Raw genomic sequence first — 18,208 nt, 5'->3', positions numbered from 1 at the left:
TTTTTTTAGGATTTTCAAATAGACTAGAAGAATCACTTAGCTTCTGCAATTATTTGTAGGAAAATCCAACTGTACGAAGTTTAGGTATTATAGCAATTCTTTTCTTATGAAAAATTTACAGTATCTTAAATCAAACTGTTCGACAGAATACCATAATGATAAAATATCGATAAAACTATCTTTTTGAGGATTCTCATAGTTAACGACAGAATTAATAATTAAAAATTAAAAAAAAAAATTTTATTCGTATTAGTCCATTTGCTTAAGAACCATTGAGACTTGATTGTCGCGTTTACAAAATGTGAAAAACATATTTCTGAGACGAAAATATCTCACCTTTGGTACAATGAACAGTTACAAAAATCACCATATGTATTTTTGAGCAAAGCGTGCATTTTTAGAATACTACAAATTTTCAAATTACAAAATTCTCTCAATGGTAAATAAATTTAATTTCACAAAGATATAAATATCTGTGCCATTGTAATGCAACCAGTTAGAAAATTTCCAACTACTTACTTATTTTCTAACTGATGTCACAACAAGTAAAATAATATATATCTAGTACATAATTTTTTCTTTTATTTTTCATATTTTCGACGAAAATATAAACTTATGAAATATACCATCGAAGGTTAACGTAGAGACATGGAGAGGCGTTATAAATCCGTTTTATAGCCGTAAGAACATGATTTATTGGGTGATTTATTGGTAAGAGCTCCTAGGACATATTTAGCGCCCCACTTTAATTTCGTATGTATGGTTGTTTACTGGTCTATATTCTCGAGGCCATGGTTGACTCCGACAATTAAAACGGAATTCCCACGGAGAAAAACGCTATTTCGATGTTTTTATGGCTTTGTGTATCTCTACAGCCCCACCGAATAAGCTAAACGGTTGAGAAATTTTGTTTAGTTTATGTCAAAGAAAGCACTTTTTGAGGAAATCATCTACGTAGTTTCATGTCCCCATTTTTATATTAAAGCAGCATGTATTTTTTGATTTTTAAGCTTTTTCTCCATAGCCCCCTGCAAATTAAGTTAGAAGAGGTTGAAAATTTGTATGTGAGTTAAGTTAATTTCAAGGAAATGTCTTTTGGGGCTGTGAACTTCCCAGCACCCTTTTTTTACATGGACTCTTTTTGGTGATTTTTAAACGTCTGCGTAGCCCCCATTAATTTGAAGTTGTACTAAGTCTAAATCAATTCAAAAAATTTTAGGAGGGATTGCCCGATTAAACATTGGTCTTATGGGAAAATGGTAGATGGGTGCAATGCAATTTATTCATTCTTTTTTTAAACAATACAATATTGTTCGGCACATGTCATTGGCAGGGATAAGAAAAAGAAAGGGGAAGGTATGCAAATTTAAAAAAAATATTTATTCAATTTTGATGGTGAGCTAACTTCACAATTTAAGACGAAAAGATATCAAAAAAAATTTTTTTCGGTATCTGGAGTAATTTTCAAAATATCGAAAATTGAAAATTTGATTAAAAAAAATTATTTAGCTTTCAATATTTCGAAAACCAAGGCAGATATCGAAAAATTTTATTCTTATTTTTCGTCCACATTCATGAAGTATCATCACAGTTGAAAATAAGGTACAAATAATTTCAACAATAAGTCTAAAATTGCCTTGGTGTTCGTACTACCTTAAAGTTAAGAAACTGTCTTTTGGTACTGTCAACTTTCCAGTCCCCGTCACGTTTCAAAAACAAAAAGAGACAAATAGAGAACATCTAATGATGTAAAAATATGACCTTTGTCATGGAGCTCTGGTGCTCATGAGCGTTTTTTTAATAACAATGTTCTGATAACAATGAACAAAACACGTTGATGTTGTGAACTACATACATTTACAACAAGTTGAGATATAAATAATAATTTGAATTGTAGTTTGAAAAATTGAGGTTACCTATTTCTTCTGGGAGAAAAACCCAACAAGCATGAACTGAAAACACATTCACTAACAGTGGAAAAAAAATATATGAAAAAAAAAAATTTTACAAACAAACGAATATGAAAAAGTGACTTCGAATTGTGAAAATTGCTTACAGCTAGTAATAACTATGCCAGCATGAAAATGGAAATACGAATTGTATATTATAGAAAATGGTAGTAATGTAAGTTTTCCTTCATATCCACACAGCCATAACACATTGAAATAAATAAAAATTGGAGTAAATTGGAAAGTTGTGTTTAGTATTGTAAAAATGTACATCGGAATAGTAATATAGATTTATTCTAGCTATCTACAATTAAATTGGTTCAAATGGCAGTATTTTTGGTCTCAAGAAAGATGAATGCTGCGACCATCAATCCGACATGGTCATCGAAATTTAAGTATTCTCTGCAACGATTTTGTATCAATTTTACTTAAACATTAATATCATATTGTGGCCCGGATTTTGGCGGTCCTAATGCACCCAACTTACGAGGCAGATTATCAATTATGGGCTGGTGTACTGTGGAAAAGTATTCTAAGACGGTATAATTCAGTAAATGTTAAAATAGGGTCTAGAAATCTTATTCTATTTTAAAGTTTGTCATATTGAACCTAACGACTTTATGAGCATCGACAATGACAGTAATCGTTATTTTTTAATCGGAAAAATGTCTTGTACAAAGATGTGGTTTTATTGGTTTATGAAAAATTCAGTAAATGGTTCACACTGAAAATTTAGAGAATAAAATTGTCTAAATAAGGTTATTTTAGACTTTAGAGTTGAAATTATTTGTACCTTATTTTCAACTTCGATGATGAATTTTGTTATAACTTGATGAATTTACACGAAAAATGACAATAAAATTTTTCGATATTTACTTTGGTTTTCAAATCTGATATTTCGAAAATTTATCCAGATATTGATAATTTAATTCTTACTTTTCGTCTTATATTGTCAAGTTATAACATAATTCACCATCAAAATTGAAAAAATATATATTTTTAAATTTGTGGCCCCACTACCGTGCTTATACAAGCGGGCACAACAATTTCCACCGTCTAGTTTTGGAAAAATCTATGACCATAAATCATCCATTCACCGTTTTCTTATAGGACTAATGTGAAATATGCCTAAAATTGAAGTCATTTATTTATTTAAATAATCGAGCAAACTTCTCTTGAGCTCGAATTTTGCTAGACAAACAATTAAGAATACGAATTGCAGCTGCTTACTCGCGATAGCGTTTTAATTCGAAAAGTTATTAAAACTATAATAGATTTGTAACGATTCTTTCATGCTCTCTCTTTTCAACAATCTTTTGGAAATGAACTGAATCGGATAAAATGATGTACTTTTGAGTATAAAATTACCATATGTAATTTTAAATGGTATAGACTATACAAAACCGTATAAGGAAGGTACACATAAAAGTACTAGAAATCATTATTACCTCGTTTACATTCTGAACATCGATTACAATAGCCTGACTATACGGTTAGTAATAATACTACAGACGAAACGATACTTACTTATTCTAAAGTATTATGATTGTAATATAGATTTTCGATGCAACAAAAAAAAAGAAACTTAGAACACACCTAGAAGAAAAATAGTAAGTAAATAATGGATCTATAATAAAAACGAATTGTACACTTAATGTTTTTTTTTTTATCTTTCTAACAGAAGGTTGCTGTTTTGACCCTAGAAATCTAAATTGAAAAATACGATTCTTACGTTTGCATATCAGTAGCTAATGGTTCGAGTTGCCGACAGATGTCAATGGCCTTGGAACATGGCTTTGGTACGTGGCCTAGGTAGGTGGCCATAGAAAGATTCCAAGGAATTTTGAAGCCGACAAACTCGTCGAGAGGAAAAGAACTGAAACAAACATCTAAGTAGGAATAATTTTTTCGAACTGCAATAGCATTCCGTTAAACTCACTTGACTTTTTTAAGTTTACTTTCTTCAGCCAAGTAAACCCGACTATTATGAAAAAATAACAACTCCAACTGATTCATGAAGTAATGTCTGAGAAGGGGCCTGCTTCTTTCTTAGACATCACAAAAGATCCTATAAGTCTCATCCTGAACCACTCACTATGACCCAAGCTAACCTTTACATTATAGTAAGAATTTTTGTCAATTCAAGATTATAGCTACTAGATTATAGCCAGGAGCTCATTGACATTCCTGTAAGGATTCAAATCAGTTTCGTTATCGGAAAGTAATTGATCTTTCTTTTAAAATGATTATATCCTTCTCGACTTGTTTTTGTATATTTAAATCGAAATCATTTGAATATTATATTTTCCTTTTTTTTTTTGCTTTTCACAAAGTAGTTTTGTCGACAAGAAGATGTTCTGAAGTAGGTATCCAATTGTATTTTTTGTGTGATTGTGATCAAAAGAATGTAATAAATTCGTTTTTGCCTTATTTTGTTTCCAATGTCGAATTGTCGACCGATGTCTCTCTGACATATACAAATATTTTTTGTCATCTATGTATTACCAATGTTAGTAGGAAAAAATAACTTTTCCAAATAGTTTTTGATTGTCGATAATCTGTTTTGAATTGACTTCTTCGAAATATTTAGAAAATCATTTTGAATAGTATAATTTTATGTGAATGTTTTTTTTAGGGGATTAGGGATTTTACGATTTTATTTTATTCAACGGTATCCAAATTTTTCACATAATTTTATTTTTATTTTTAAAGGATAAAAACAATTTATTTTGGTTATTTCTTCATAGAAGGAATGGAATCTTCATTAGGAAATTTTAATTACGAATTATTTTGTGCGGAAATATTCGCAGAAATATAAAGCAACGGAAAAATAAGAATGTTTTGTAAATTTAAGAAAGATTACTTTACTAATAAATAATGTCATGACTCACATTTTTATCGAAAATTCAAAATAAACTTCATAGAATTGAAATGTCTGACGTCATATTTTACTGTGTATTCCAGTAAATTAAATGCATCCGCTATCTATATCCAGGAATAAAAAATAGAAAAATAAAACTCTGTATTCAACAACATTGTCTACGAAGTCGATGTGGTAGGGACGGACGTAAGATGAATTTTCTATAAACCACGAACATATCTCACAGACACATTTTCAAAATGATTACGAGATATAGAAAAACCACTCAAACTAACAAGTTGTTGAAATGACTAGCATAGACTAGGAGGATAGCACACGAAATTATAAAAAAATAAAAAAGTTTTTATATCCTGGTTTCAAGAACTCATGCGACTTTCAGTATGTGACATTAAGGAAAAACGTTATACATATACATATCTTTCATTACCTCTATTCTAAGAAATTCCACATACCTCGATTCGACTATATTTTAATTCATGAATATTTTTGAATCGCCGGCTCTAAATTTTTTGGTAGAGGACTCTGAACTCAGTCCAATATTTTTTTATTCAGATACAACTTTTCACTCTCTTTTCGCATGAGAGTCACATTTTTAAGTACCCATGTAGGAACCGCCATAGTTGAACGACGGGGCCTAGCCTGGTCCAGTACTGGGGATCCCAGCTTTGGCGCCCCGATATTGGCCCATGCTTGAGCCAAGATGAAATAATTAGCCTTGGCCGACCCAACGATTGCCCGAGCCTGGGACAAGGCTGGGTTGCCCAGCCTTGGCCGATCCAATGATTATCCAAGCCTGGGCCAACATGGGTTTGCCATAGAACGGCCAACGCAAGGGAGCCCAGTCTTGGGCCAAGACTAGGCATCCTAGCCTTGGCCAATCCAATGATTATCCAAGCCTGGGCCAACATTGGTTTGCCATAGAACGGCCAACGCAAGGGAGCCCAGTCTTGGGCCAAGACTTGGCATCCTAGCATTGGCCAATCCAATGATTATCCAAGCCTGGGCCAACATTGGTTTGCCATAGAACGGCCAACGCAAGGGAGCCCAGTCTTGGGCCAAGACTTGGCATCCTAGCCTTGGCCAATCCAATGATTATCCAAGCATGGGCCAACATTGGTTTGCCATAGAACGGCCAACGCAAGGGAGCCCAGTCTTGGGCCAAGACTTGGCATCCTAGCCTTGGCCAATCCAATGATTATCTATACCTGGGCCAACATTGGTTTGCCATAGAACGGCCGACGCAAGGGAGTCCAGTCTTGGGCCAAGACTAGGCATCCTAGCCTTGGCCAATCCAATGATTATCCAAGCCTGGGCCAACATTGGTTTGCCATAGAACGGCCAACGCAAGGGAGCCCAGTCTTGGGCCAAGACTTGGCATCCTAGCATTGGCCAATCCAATGATTATCCAAGCCTGGGCCAACATTGGTTTGCCATAGAACGGCCAACGCAAGGGAGCCCAGTCTTGGGCCAAGACTTGGCATCCTAGCCTTGGCCAATCCAATGATTATCCAAGCCTGGGCCAACATTGGTTTGCCATAGAACGGCCAACGCAAGGGAGCCCAGTCTTGGGCCAAGACTTGGCATCCTAGCCTTGGACAATCCAATGATTATCCAAGCCTGGGCCAACATTGGTTTGCCATAGAACGGCCAACGCAAGGGAGCCCAGTCTTGGGCCAAGACTTGGTATCCTAGCCTTGGCCAATCCAATGATTATCCAAGCCTGGGCCAACATTGGTTTGCCATAGAACGGCCAACGCAAGGGAGCCCAGTCTTCGGCCAAGACTAGGCATCCTAGCCTTGGCCAATCCAATGATTATCCAAGCCTGGGCCAACATTGGTTTGCCATAGAACGGCCAACGCAAGGGAGCCCAGTCTTGGGCCAAGACTAGGCATCCTAGCCTTGGCTGACAATATTCAATTATTGAAGGGAAATCGCAGAATAAATCGTCATTTTATTATTATTATTATTATTTAATTAATTACATTGATGACATAAACTCCTGAAATGGACACATTTGACATTGTAAAAATTTTAAATACCTAACAAAAATTGGCATATACAACCAAAAGGTATACAATGCGCATGTGTAATACTGTTTATGGAGTAGGTACATGTACTTACAATAACTTCCTCCTTCTCTGTCTTTTAGTCACTATCCTTTTTACAAAGTAATATTTTTTTTCAAAACCTCTCACTAGTAAGATGTTCTAGTAAGGTGTATATAAACATACAATGTTATCGCTTCTCGGCTCAATGAGTTAAACTCAACGTGCAGTATGTGTTCTTATCAACTCAATATATGGTACGCCTCGCATTGCGAGACCAGTATATTAAACTATTATTTGGAACACGGTAGATCGTTAGGAGCTTGCTCCTCTTCTACCGCGGGTTGACTCAGTGTTGCGGTACAGCTGGGGTTGGCCCTGTCAAATGAATCACAAAATAGAATTCTTCATAAAATAATCTTAGAACTTAACTATGGCCTAGCCCTGCCAACCAGGCATGGGCCAGACTTAAAACTTAACTATGGCCCAGCCCTGCCAGCCAGGCATGGGTCAGACCTAAGACTTAACTATGGCCCAGCCCTGCCAACCAGGCATGGGACAAACTTAAAAATTAACTATGGCCCAGCCCTGCCAACCAGGCGTGGGCCAGACCTAAAACTTAACTATGGCCCAGCCCTGCCAACCAGGCATGGGCCAAACTTAAAAATTAACTATGGCCCAGCCCTGCCAACCAGGCGTGGGCCAGTCGAGGTAACCAGTCTTGGGCCAGCATTATCATTCCAGACTTTACCCAAGTCTGGGCCAAGTCTGGCTTACAAGTCTGGCCCAGAGTTCTGCATAGTTGGACCAAGCCTGGGCCAAGCCTGGGCCCGCCATACTTTCCTACATGGGTACTAATAAAAGTAAAAAAAGACCAGAACTGCAGCTTAGCTTTCGGAACCCTTAGATAAATCGTCACGTTCTGAGTAACTTGCAATTCCAGTTAAAAAAATTGTAAAAAAATCGAGGGGGCTCCCGGTAGGAAATATATTCCTTTCGTACTTCTTTTCATAATAAATGTAGCAATGTAATTTTAGGTATTAATTTTAAAAGTCAAATACCTGTTTGATTCTTTATAGAATCTAATTTTATAGCTACTTTTAGTTTTTAGTGTATAAAATAATTGTAGTATTAGTTAAAAAAAGGCATACTTCTGATTTAGTAGTTAACCCAATATGTGAGTATATTACGTTTGAGTTGATATTTATTATGACATAACATAAAAATTGCTTTGTACTTACTTTAGATTATCTCTATTTTCTTTAACTTCTGATAACTTTTACAAATCAATTGTTTAAAATGATAAAACATAAAATTTTGACGAAAAATACAAAATGACAATTGTAATAATATTTTTGCTTTTTCTCAAAATTCATGGCAACCTGAATCGATTGAAACAGTTTTAGTTTCCTTGGTAATCTAGATGTCGGTTTTTGGTGTCTGTTGATTTTTTTTGTTTTAACTTCCTTATAGTTCCAAAAAATAATTGGAAGATCCTCACTTATATGTATTAAAACACGGAAGTTGAAATTGAAGCATAAAGCTATACAGTTGGTGCTATACAACTATCGAAAGATATCCGGTCGAGATGAATAATGAAAGAAAGGGATTGTGAACTTTAAATATATATAACACACACATATTTATATACTCGACGCGTCATCTTTCGACTATATATACCCGTATAAGTCTGTTTGTCTACTAGTATTTCGTGTGGTGTAGACATGCCGGGCGTCGTCTGACCATTTTTCAGACACAAGGAATATCTAACCAGTATCACTAATACTACCTATGAGACTACTGTTGCATTAAAAAAGGATAATAAAAGTTTTGTAAAAGCTATTACATTTTGGTTACAAAAAACAGAGAGACACAATAGATGATGTAATAAAATTGAGAGATGAAGCTATGAGATGGATGGACGAATATTACATATACTAGTAGAGCTTTTTCACTATGATTGTTATCTTTCGCTTTGAAAAAGTAAAAGTTTGTGAAATTGTTTTATTACATGATTAATTTTCTGCTGTCGAAAAATTTTTATATTGTTCTGCTTAAACTCAATTAAAATGATAATTTATGGAAATTTTTTGTACGAAGTAATTTTAGAAAATTGAATTGAGTTTCAGATATACTTTTTACGTTTTCTCAAATCGAATTCAATTATTGATTTTGCATTGATATTGATACTCATAGTATAAACAATGTTATCTGACTACATTTAAAACTAACGTCTGCCATTATTACAATCATGTAGCTATTGTAAAAGGTAATTGGCGCTAATTTTCAATTCCCAAACCCGCTACCACAATGATCGTAACTGGTAGGAGATTGAGATTGAGAAAGATTGAGAAAAATGGGAGATAGGAGATATAAGACACTACTTTTATTCTAAACATTTTTCCGCCGAATTAATATATTCAAAACAAAAATATATTTTTAACAAAATCGCGGGTTTGTTATTTTATACAGATGAAGGTGGAGAAAATTTACCTCTTACGATTAACGACCATCTGCTCTTTTCGAGATTTCTAAGCCCAGTGGAACGAGTGTAGATTAGAAATAAGTGTCAATTAGCCGTATCAATAGCAAATACTAAAAGACAACTCTAGATAATTGTTCTAAAAGTTATGACATTTTGATTAAGGATATTGATATGGTAATCCAACGCGGAGAATCTTAACTGCATAGGATGTGTTATTAATTATTTCCCCGTTTCCTTGGAAACGTTGAAACGTTGCTACAAAGTGAGTTTCGTTTGTTAATCGAATAGAATAATCGATAATTTGTATGCATCAATAGATAAATGTCGATAATTTTGTTATGTCGATCTACGTACCAAGAACCCGGATCTTTATCTTTTTCAAATGTACTATATGGCCTGAGACATTCGTGCGAGATGCGATTTCCCGGTTACCTCCCGGTCACTTTTATATGTAAAAAGTAAAATTTTTAATAGATTAAAAATACTAAATCAAAATTCCATTAGAAAATAATTTTCACATTTTTAAAAGCTTTTATTACTTTATTTGTTGACTTGATTTTCTCATCGATTTCACCATATTTGAACAAGCTTTCATTGGACTAAAAAGTAAAAAGATAACTTTCTTTTTAAGTCTCTCATACTTGGTTATTTGTAAAAGCTTTAAATCTAATTTAAAATATCAAGGATGAATTGGAGCGGCTCAAGATTTTAGGAATCAAGTAGGAGTGACTTCAAGGGAATTTTTTTTCTTTTCTATACAATATTTTCTGTTTTGTACAATTCTTAAAAAGTACATTTTATTAAAATTTTTCGAATAGTTGATTTTTTCTATTTTAAATGTATCTAAATTTTATTTATGATGTCTTTTTATGTAAAACTATTTTCCAATCTTTAAAATCATAAATAAAATTTAGCTACATAAATAGCATCGAACAAGTGAAGAAGAAGCGTTCTACCATGTACTTTGAATAAAATTGATATTGAGTGACGACATTACACTATATATATTTTGTGCCTTATGATAATGCATTATCATAATTCATTGAAAATGATAAATAATAAGTGCATTATCTCGTAATGTACATTTTCCTGGATGTTTATAAGAAGTATAAGTTTTCGTTCGTACGTGAGTTATTGCACTTAGCATAAAATATGGAACATGTAAACTTTATGTAACCTACTTACAATATATAAATTTACAACAATTTATTCCAGTATTTGTGATAAATGGAATCTATTTGTAGTATCAATATGGAAATAAATTATATTTTTAAATCAAAAATTGTTTTATACCATTTTTTGTTCACTAGGCTTTCTGTAAACCGTCCTAGATTATTAGATAGTATTTATAAAGCCCATAAAAAGTGTTAACTGAAAATGAAATTTACAAAATTTAAAAAACCCCCGACAAATGCGATTTATTCCTTGTAAACCGCTTTTGGAATGGTAGGTATAAACTGTTACCAATCAAGACGGTTCGACCGTTGAGGAGGTACGATGCCACTGAGAAGCACACAGACGCACAGATAAACACTTTAAACTTATAACACTCCTTCTTAAATTAATATCAATGTGATGGTCAAGGACATCAGAGGAGATAAAAAGGATACTTAGAGAGCTATCATTTTTTGGGACAAATTTTTGGAAATATTGTAATTGAAATTGAAATATTTGAGTTGAGTTTGTTCATTTGCATTATTGTCTTGAATTACCTAATTTGTTTTTCCATTTCACTTTTCGAAATGGAATAAGCCAGGTTTATTTGATCACTCATTTCCACGATTATTATTGATATATTAAAATTATACTTCATGCTTTTTCTAAACTGAATCGATTTTGAAGATCATCGCCAATGTTTTAGTTTTTTCGGGAACGAAACTTGAAGCTTGCACTTGAAACATAGCTAAGAACACTCTCCGTTAAATTTTCTTTCAAATGAAACCAAAGAAATTAATATCGGTCCATTCGCTTAGTCGCTACGATGCCACAGACAGACAAACACATAACACACACACATAGCGGTCAAACTTATAACACTCCTTTTTTTAATTCCGGGGTTAAAAATAATAATGATAATAAAATGTTATTTTGCTTGAAGAAAAAACTCTGATCTCGGAACTATAGTCGCAAATAAATAGAATTTTAGGAAAAATCCAATCATTAATTGTTTTTATTTTATAAATACTTGTAAATAATAATAAATATTAATTAATTAATTTTTTTAATTTTAACACATTACAAATAAAGAAGGATTAAAAACTTTTGTATAATAAAAATAATCCAAAAAACAAACCATTTCGTATATTACTTCTATTAAAAATTCATGACAAAACATGTTTGTATTTTATTATTACAGCTAAAATAATATTATTTTATTTTCTATACATTTTAATAATAAAATTAATTATTTATGTATAAAATAATAAGAAATGGCACACAACAATATTGTAATAATATTCAAATAATTTTATTAATTTTATTTATTAAATTAATATTATATTTTAATAAATTTAATAAAACACAAAATATATGTAACACAACATTGATAAAGTTCAGAGAGCTTAGAAAACCCGCATCAAAACACTTGTACGAATGGTGTAATTCTATTATTACACAGAGTGGTTCAAAAATATTGTAAGATCCATTTTGCTAGTCAACTCAAGTAAGAGTTTATCTTCTTCATCAAAAATATACAATGTACTCCAGCCACAAATATTTGAAGAGAAGGCATTTCTAAATCCATAGAACTCAACTAAAAAAATAATTGAAAGAAAATGAGGTCCACATGTCGCATTGACTGTAGCTATCATCACATTTGGTGCCTGAATATGGTGGGAAGTCATAAAAGAGAAAATAAAATCAAAAATTCCTATCGAAATGAATGGCCAAATAAACTTGGCGCAATTCATTTCGAAAAGTAAAATGGTAAACAAAAAACAATAATTCAAAAGAACAAAGTCAACTCAAATATATCAATTACAACTAACATAGTATAGTATTTCCAAAACTATGTCCCAAAAAATGATATCTCTCTAAGTATCATTTTCATCTCACCTGATGTCCTTGACCATCACTTTGATATTAATTTAAGAAGGAGTGTTATAAGTTTAAAGTGTTTACCTATGCGTCTGTGTGTTTCTCAGTGGCATCGGATCCCCTAAACGGTTGAACCGACTTGATTGATGTTATAGCTAAGTTTCCAAAAATCGGTTTACAAAAAATAAATCGCATTTGTCGGGGGTTTATTTCAATTTTGCAAATTTCACTTGTTAGTATTAATGATTTAAAAAAATGATACACACTGTATAAAAATGATGTATATATGATATTTCAATGTTATTATAATTAATTTAATATAATATTTTCATTTGAACTTTGTACGTCGGTACTGTTCGTTCGATGTAAAGGTATTAAATATGTCGCTAACACATTCATTCAATCTCCTCCTGTGCCTGTCTCGCCTATGTTTTTTGTGTATGCATAAGGTATTATATATTTTCAATTAATTTTATTATACGAAATATATTAAACTGAAAAAGCTACAAGCCGTATTAGATATACTTTTATAGTCCAGATTGATAACTTTCTTGTATTTTTTAACAAATTATAGTAAAATTTATTTTTTACAATATTGATAGTGATGAATATTTCCTTTTTTACTAAAATCATCCAAGAAATTAAACAATTTACGTTTATCCTAGTTTCAAAGTCTACAGTTTTCCATACTTTACGATTTGGCTCTTCATATATGCCTTCGTTATGGTGCAATTATTATTTTTTATGGAAAGGGGCATCAGAAAACATGCCAAGCTTCGAAAATATTAAATTTCGTTTTAAATGAGATTTGTAAAAAATTTGAAGTTGATTGTAGAACTTATTCTGGCGTTGAAGTGCGCATAAGAAGCATTTTTTCTTTTCTTATTATAGTTTTACAAGGCATGCTTTCACGCCTCTTCTAAATTAGCTGATTTAAGTTCGCCTCAAACGCAATTTTATAATCAACAAAAAGATACGCGTTTCTGGCTTGTAGTTGAGCGCAGATAAGTTTTAGTTATTTTCAGTTGGCTAAAGCTTCGGTCATAGCTTGCAGATGTCTTCAGTAATGTGCAGTATATTCTTAAAGCTATACCAACAGTAATGCTCGCTTTTAACAAGTCTGGAAGTTCTTGGCAAAAATCAACTGCATTCCAGTCTTTTGAATATTTTCTTGTTTGATCGGCACCATTTATCTGCTGATCCTTGCATCCAACTTCTGATACATTCATCAAACAAACTTAGAAGGTGTGGAAAAACCAACTAGGCATTTAAAAATATTTTTTTCGAACATTATTATTATGATCTCCAATTTCCTCCCCTTTCCATCTGGAGCTTCAAATTCTAAACAAATATAAGTTGATTTTCATTTTCAACGTGAAACGAATAACTTTCTATCAGAATGTAGGTGAACGTCTTTTGTATGTAATTATTTTGAATAGGTGTATGGCAGTTAGTTGGTACACAATAATCCTCGTTATTATTATTATCAGATTTCAGGAAACGGATAATGTTTCTTCATGTACGGTTAATGTAGAAGCTACGCTATTTTTCCCTCTTTATTCTTGATTAAACTGAATGGATTATTGATTTTTATTCTTTGCTATATTTATTTTCTTTTAACGTATTCCAACATTTTGATATTTTATTTTGGAATTTTATATTACTGTGTACCTTAAAAATAGAAAATTGGATTTTAATGCGATGAGATTGACAACTTTTAGAAAATGAAGAAAACAATTCCGCGATAGAAAAAATTTCTCGTACAGGTGCGTACGATAAAAAAATTTGTTTCTTCTGAACTTAAAACCATGAAATGTTGAAAAAACGAAAATAAATAAAATTTTACGCGAGACGAAGAAGAGAATATAACCAAATATGCTTATTACTTCTGAAACAAATTTTCTAGAAAATGATATGTAAATATTCACTAGACAGTAAAGATTGCATCAACTAATTTTCATAAATTTTATTCAGCTTTCACTAATCAAATAATATTTGATAGCAAGACAAACTACAAACTCATAGCCGATAGGTAAACAAAAACTTTAATATAAACTACTTACATCCTGTAACATTAGTTTACGAATCACATCATTATTTCTGATCATAAAATTTTAAAATATATATATATAAACATCATTATTTTTCTTCATTCAAATATCATATTTCTTCTCATAGTTTTTAGTCCAAGCTACCATAACAGAACATCAACACTGTCAGTAGCTTCGTAGAGGAAAATTTATTAGGCACATCCTTAAAAAGATATGAAAGGATTGAATCATACTAGGGATTTCAATAAAACTTTACAAATACATTTTTTGATTAACAAAGTTTTCAAAAATCACAAAATATTCCTAGGTCATCGGGATTTTTATTATTATTTCATCGTTCAAAGTTGGCTGAAAAAATCATGAATCATATAAGTTATCCTTTTCAATTGGATATTTCTAAATATAAAAATCTAGAAAGTGTGATAAAATCTATCTAAAATATTAAGCTAATCTTGTAGTTTATAATAATTCCATAAAAATATATGGTTGTCGATGATATAAAAATAAAATTTTAATTTAATTATGAGTTCATCGAATATCCATCATTTGATAAATAGAGACGACTATAGTTAGAGTATTGTGATTGAAGAGCTATATCTATATTATCAAATTTATAAGCCTCACTTGCATACAATATATTATATACTTTTGTAGTTGCGTGATATTGTAAAGGCAAAAATAACTGGTTTATATGTATGTACCGTGAAATAAACCAAAACTTTTTTACAATACAATAGGATTTACAATCATCTTAACAAGAACCTATCATCAAATTTACCTTTTAAAATGAATTGCTCAGATAAACTTTTACTTTAGACCGATTATGCTGCCAGAGGTTTCAAACTTTTCATTTTAACCCCCGAACCAAAAAAATGGGTGTTATGAGTTTCAACGATATGTGTGTGTGTGTGTGTCTGTCTGTTTGTCTGTCTGCCTGTGGCATCTTAGCGACTGAACGGATGAACCGATTTTGATTTTTTTTTTTGAAAAGAAATTTAATGGAGAGAGTTTTAAGCTTTGTTTAAAGTGTTAGAGTACCGTGCCCAAAAAATTTGTCTGGGTTTTTATATAATAACGTATTTATTACTGGCGTGGAAGCTTGAATAAGAAAATATTCTAAAACATTTAGGAAACGAAAATTATTATTATATAATTGTATAATATTTGTTGAAATATACAAAAGTTGTTGAAAATATGTTGAAATATACGATGAAGAAATGCAAATGAATGGGTATAAAGTTTATACAAATAAATAATGATAGAAGATACATTTCATATTATTTTAAATTCCAATAAATGTTACGAAAAAGGAATAATATATCGAATGGAAAACCCCGAAGAAAAATCAATTATATTCGTTGATTGATTCTCAAAAAACTTAATTTTTTCGCTTTAACCTAAACGGGGCGAGGCTAAAAAGTATATTTAGTCTAAACTTAAAAGAAAGAAAATTATCCAACAACTTGCGTTGATCACATATTGAAAAATTCGTTTTTTAATGCTTTTCGAATAAGTTAGTTATTTTGGGATTTGTGATATCGTTTTTCATACTTCTCTCACAAAATCAATTTTTTTATTGCAAAATTAGATCCTTTTTTTTATTGTGTTTATTAAAAGTCACTCTGACAAACCTGGTCCTTGACGACTGCACTTAAATACAATATAAAATTAGATCCTTGTTCCAACGCTTTTGTCACTTAAAACTATTTCTCCTATCGTTCTAGCGACAAATTCGATCTTCTCACTAATATAACTTTCAGATAAAAATTGCGAACCCTTACTTGTTATCCTCTTCACGGTTCAAAATTGTTTATTTAAATTCTTTATATAGCTTTCAGAAAATTTGAATATAGCTTTCACATAGAAGAGAATATCGAGATAGAAGACATCGAAACAGGGAATATTTAAGGTACTTTTTCATGGGTACAGTTTATTAAAATATTTTACAAGATAAATCCTGATAAAATAACTATAATTAGACTTTCAACTTGAAATAAGTTTATAGTTTATAAAAATTTGCAAAAAATAATATAATAGTATGAGTTTGTAAAGTTGATACCGATAAAACAAAGTTGGATTTGATTAACGAAATACCGTCGCTGGTAGGTATTCCTTTCGTCAAAGGACAAAAACAGTTTACTGGACGTGTTGTCCTGTGCAAATCAAGGCATGATTGGAAATACAATTGTGACTTTTTTTGAACCTAAGAAATTCGTTCCTCATTGGCAAAAATTTAATGTCTCATCGTCGTACCTAATAATTAGGTTAAAAGATAAATTTTATCCTGCCTATTTAATCTCAATTTGCTAAAAAATGGTCATAGCGCACAGCCCTGTTTTAATAACGGTCGGTAAGAAGTATATTTATTTTGTTCAAAACAAAAATTCTTAATGGTTCAGTTCTCTAATTTGAAATATCCTTTTAACCATAAAAAAAAACATACAAGCATTCTTATTCCAAAAAAATCTACCAAAATATAATTCACTAGTTTAATTGGTCCAGACCATAAATATAATTTATAGTATAATATAAACAATTGAGAAAATTACTACACTTTAGAAAGAAAAAAAACAAACCATTCTATGTTCTAGAGCATTCTAATAAATATGATTATTATTGGAATGAATAAGGTTATATATGAATGGTACCTCTAGAACGGCTATAATGGTGCAGTATAGTGTATGTGTATAGTGGGGCAATAAACCATTCTAGATGAAATCCACTTAGAAATATCTACTAGAATAAGCATAAAGGTACACTTGAAAATCATATACGCTTGATTACAGTTTGGCTTTCATATTGTATACATGAATTTATTTGTGTATATGTGCAGGTTGTTTAATATGTACGAAAACATTGCGGTAACATCACTAAGTTTTTGTATAGTCACAGACACGCAAACATTTACAATTAATGTATGCTTACAAAATTGAATAGATGGAACCTCAAAAATAATTATATAAAGTACAGTAACATTTAAAAATTATTTTAATTTGGTCCCGAATTGGTAGCGCCTAAACGGATGAACCGAGTTAAATTTTTTTTGGTTTCATTTTGAAGGTAATTTAACGGAGAGTGTTCTTAGCTATGTTTCAATTGCGAGCATCAGTTTCCGCACCCAAAAAAAAAACTAAAAAATTGGCGATGATCTTCAAAATCGATTCAGTTTGGAAAAGGCATGACATATAAATAATTACTATGGAAATGAATGATCAAATAAACCTGGTTCAATCCATTTCGAGAAGTGAAATGGTAAAGTAATAAGGTAACTCAAAATAATAATTCAAAAGAATAAAGTCAACTCAAATATTTCAATTTCAATTAAAATATTTCAAAAAATTTGTCCCAAAAAATGATAGCTCTCTAGGTATCCTTTTCATCTCATCTGATGTCCTTGACCATCACTTTGATATTGATTTAAGAAGGAGTGTTATAAGTTTAAAGTGTTTGTCTGTGAGTCTGTGTGTATTTTTTTTTGGCAGAAACCATTCATTCTTCGAATATTTGTTGAATAGCATTTTTTGTTTCTCGCTATACATTATTCTCTTATAGGTATACAAAATAAAATTAATGCAAGTAATAATTAGTGAAATAAATTTCATTAAACATTTCTGTAACTAATCAACCTGAAACATGTTTGATATAAATTAATAAATTCAAAATTGAAAATGATTTCATTATATTTTATTTTAAAATCATTTAAATGAAAGGATTCACACAGTCTACGGAATGTTTTTATCTTTATACCTACTTGAATTTG

General features: G+C 31.4%; 1 non-coding gene across 1 annotated transcript; it reads left to right on the top strand.

The window, feature by feature from the left end:
• Positions 1-7,068: 7,068 nt before the first annotated feature.
• On the top strand, positions 7,069-7,262 carry LOC123291147. The gene has a single exon (XR_006534938.1). It is a non-coding gene; the product is annotated as a U2 spliceosomal RNA (small nuclear RNA).
• Positions 7,263-18,208: the final 10,946 nt, after the last annotated feature.

Source organism: Chrysoperla carnea, chromosome 1 (assembly GCF_905475395.1).
Source record: "Chrysoperla carnea chromosome 1, inChrCarn1.1, whole genome shotgun sequence".
Lineage (NCBI taxonomy): Eukaryota > Metazoa > Arthropoda > Insecta > Neuroptera > Chrysopidae > Chrysoperla > Chrysoperla carnea.
The sequence above is the reverse complement of the archived record's forward strand: the minus strand, read 5'-3'. Positions and strand labels throughout refer to the sequence as shown.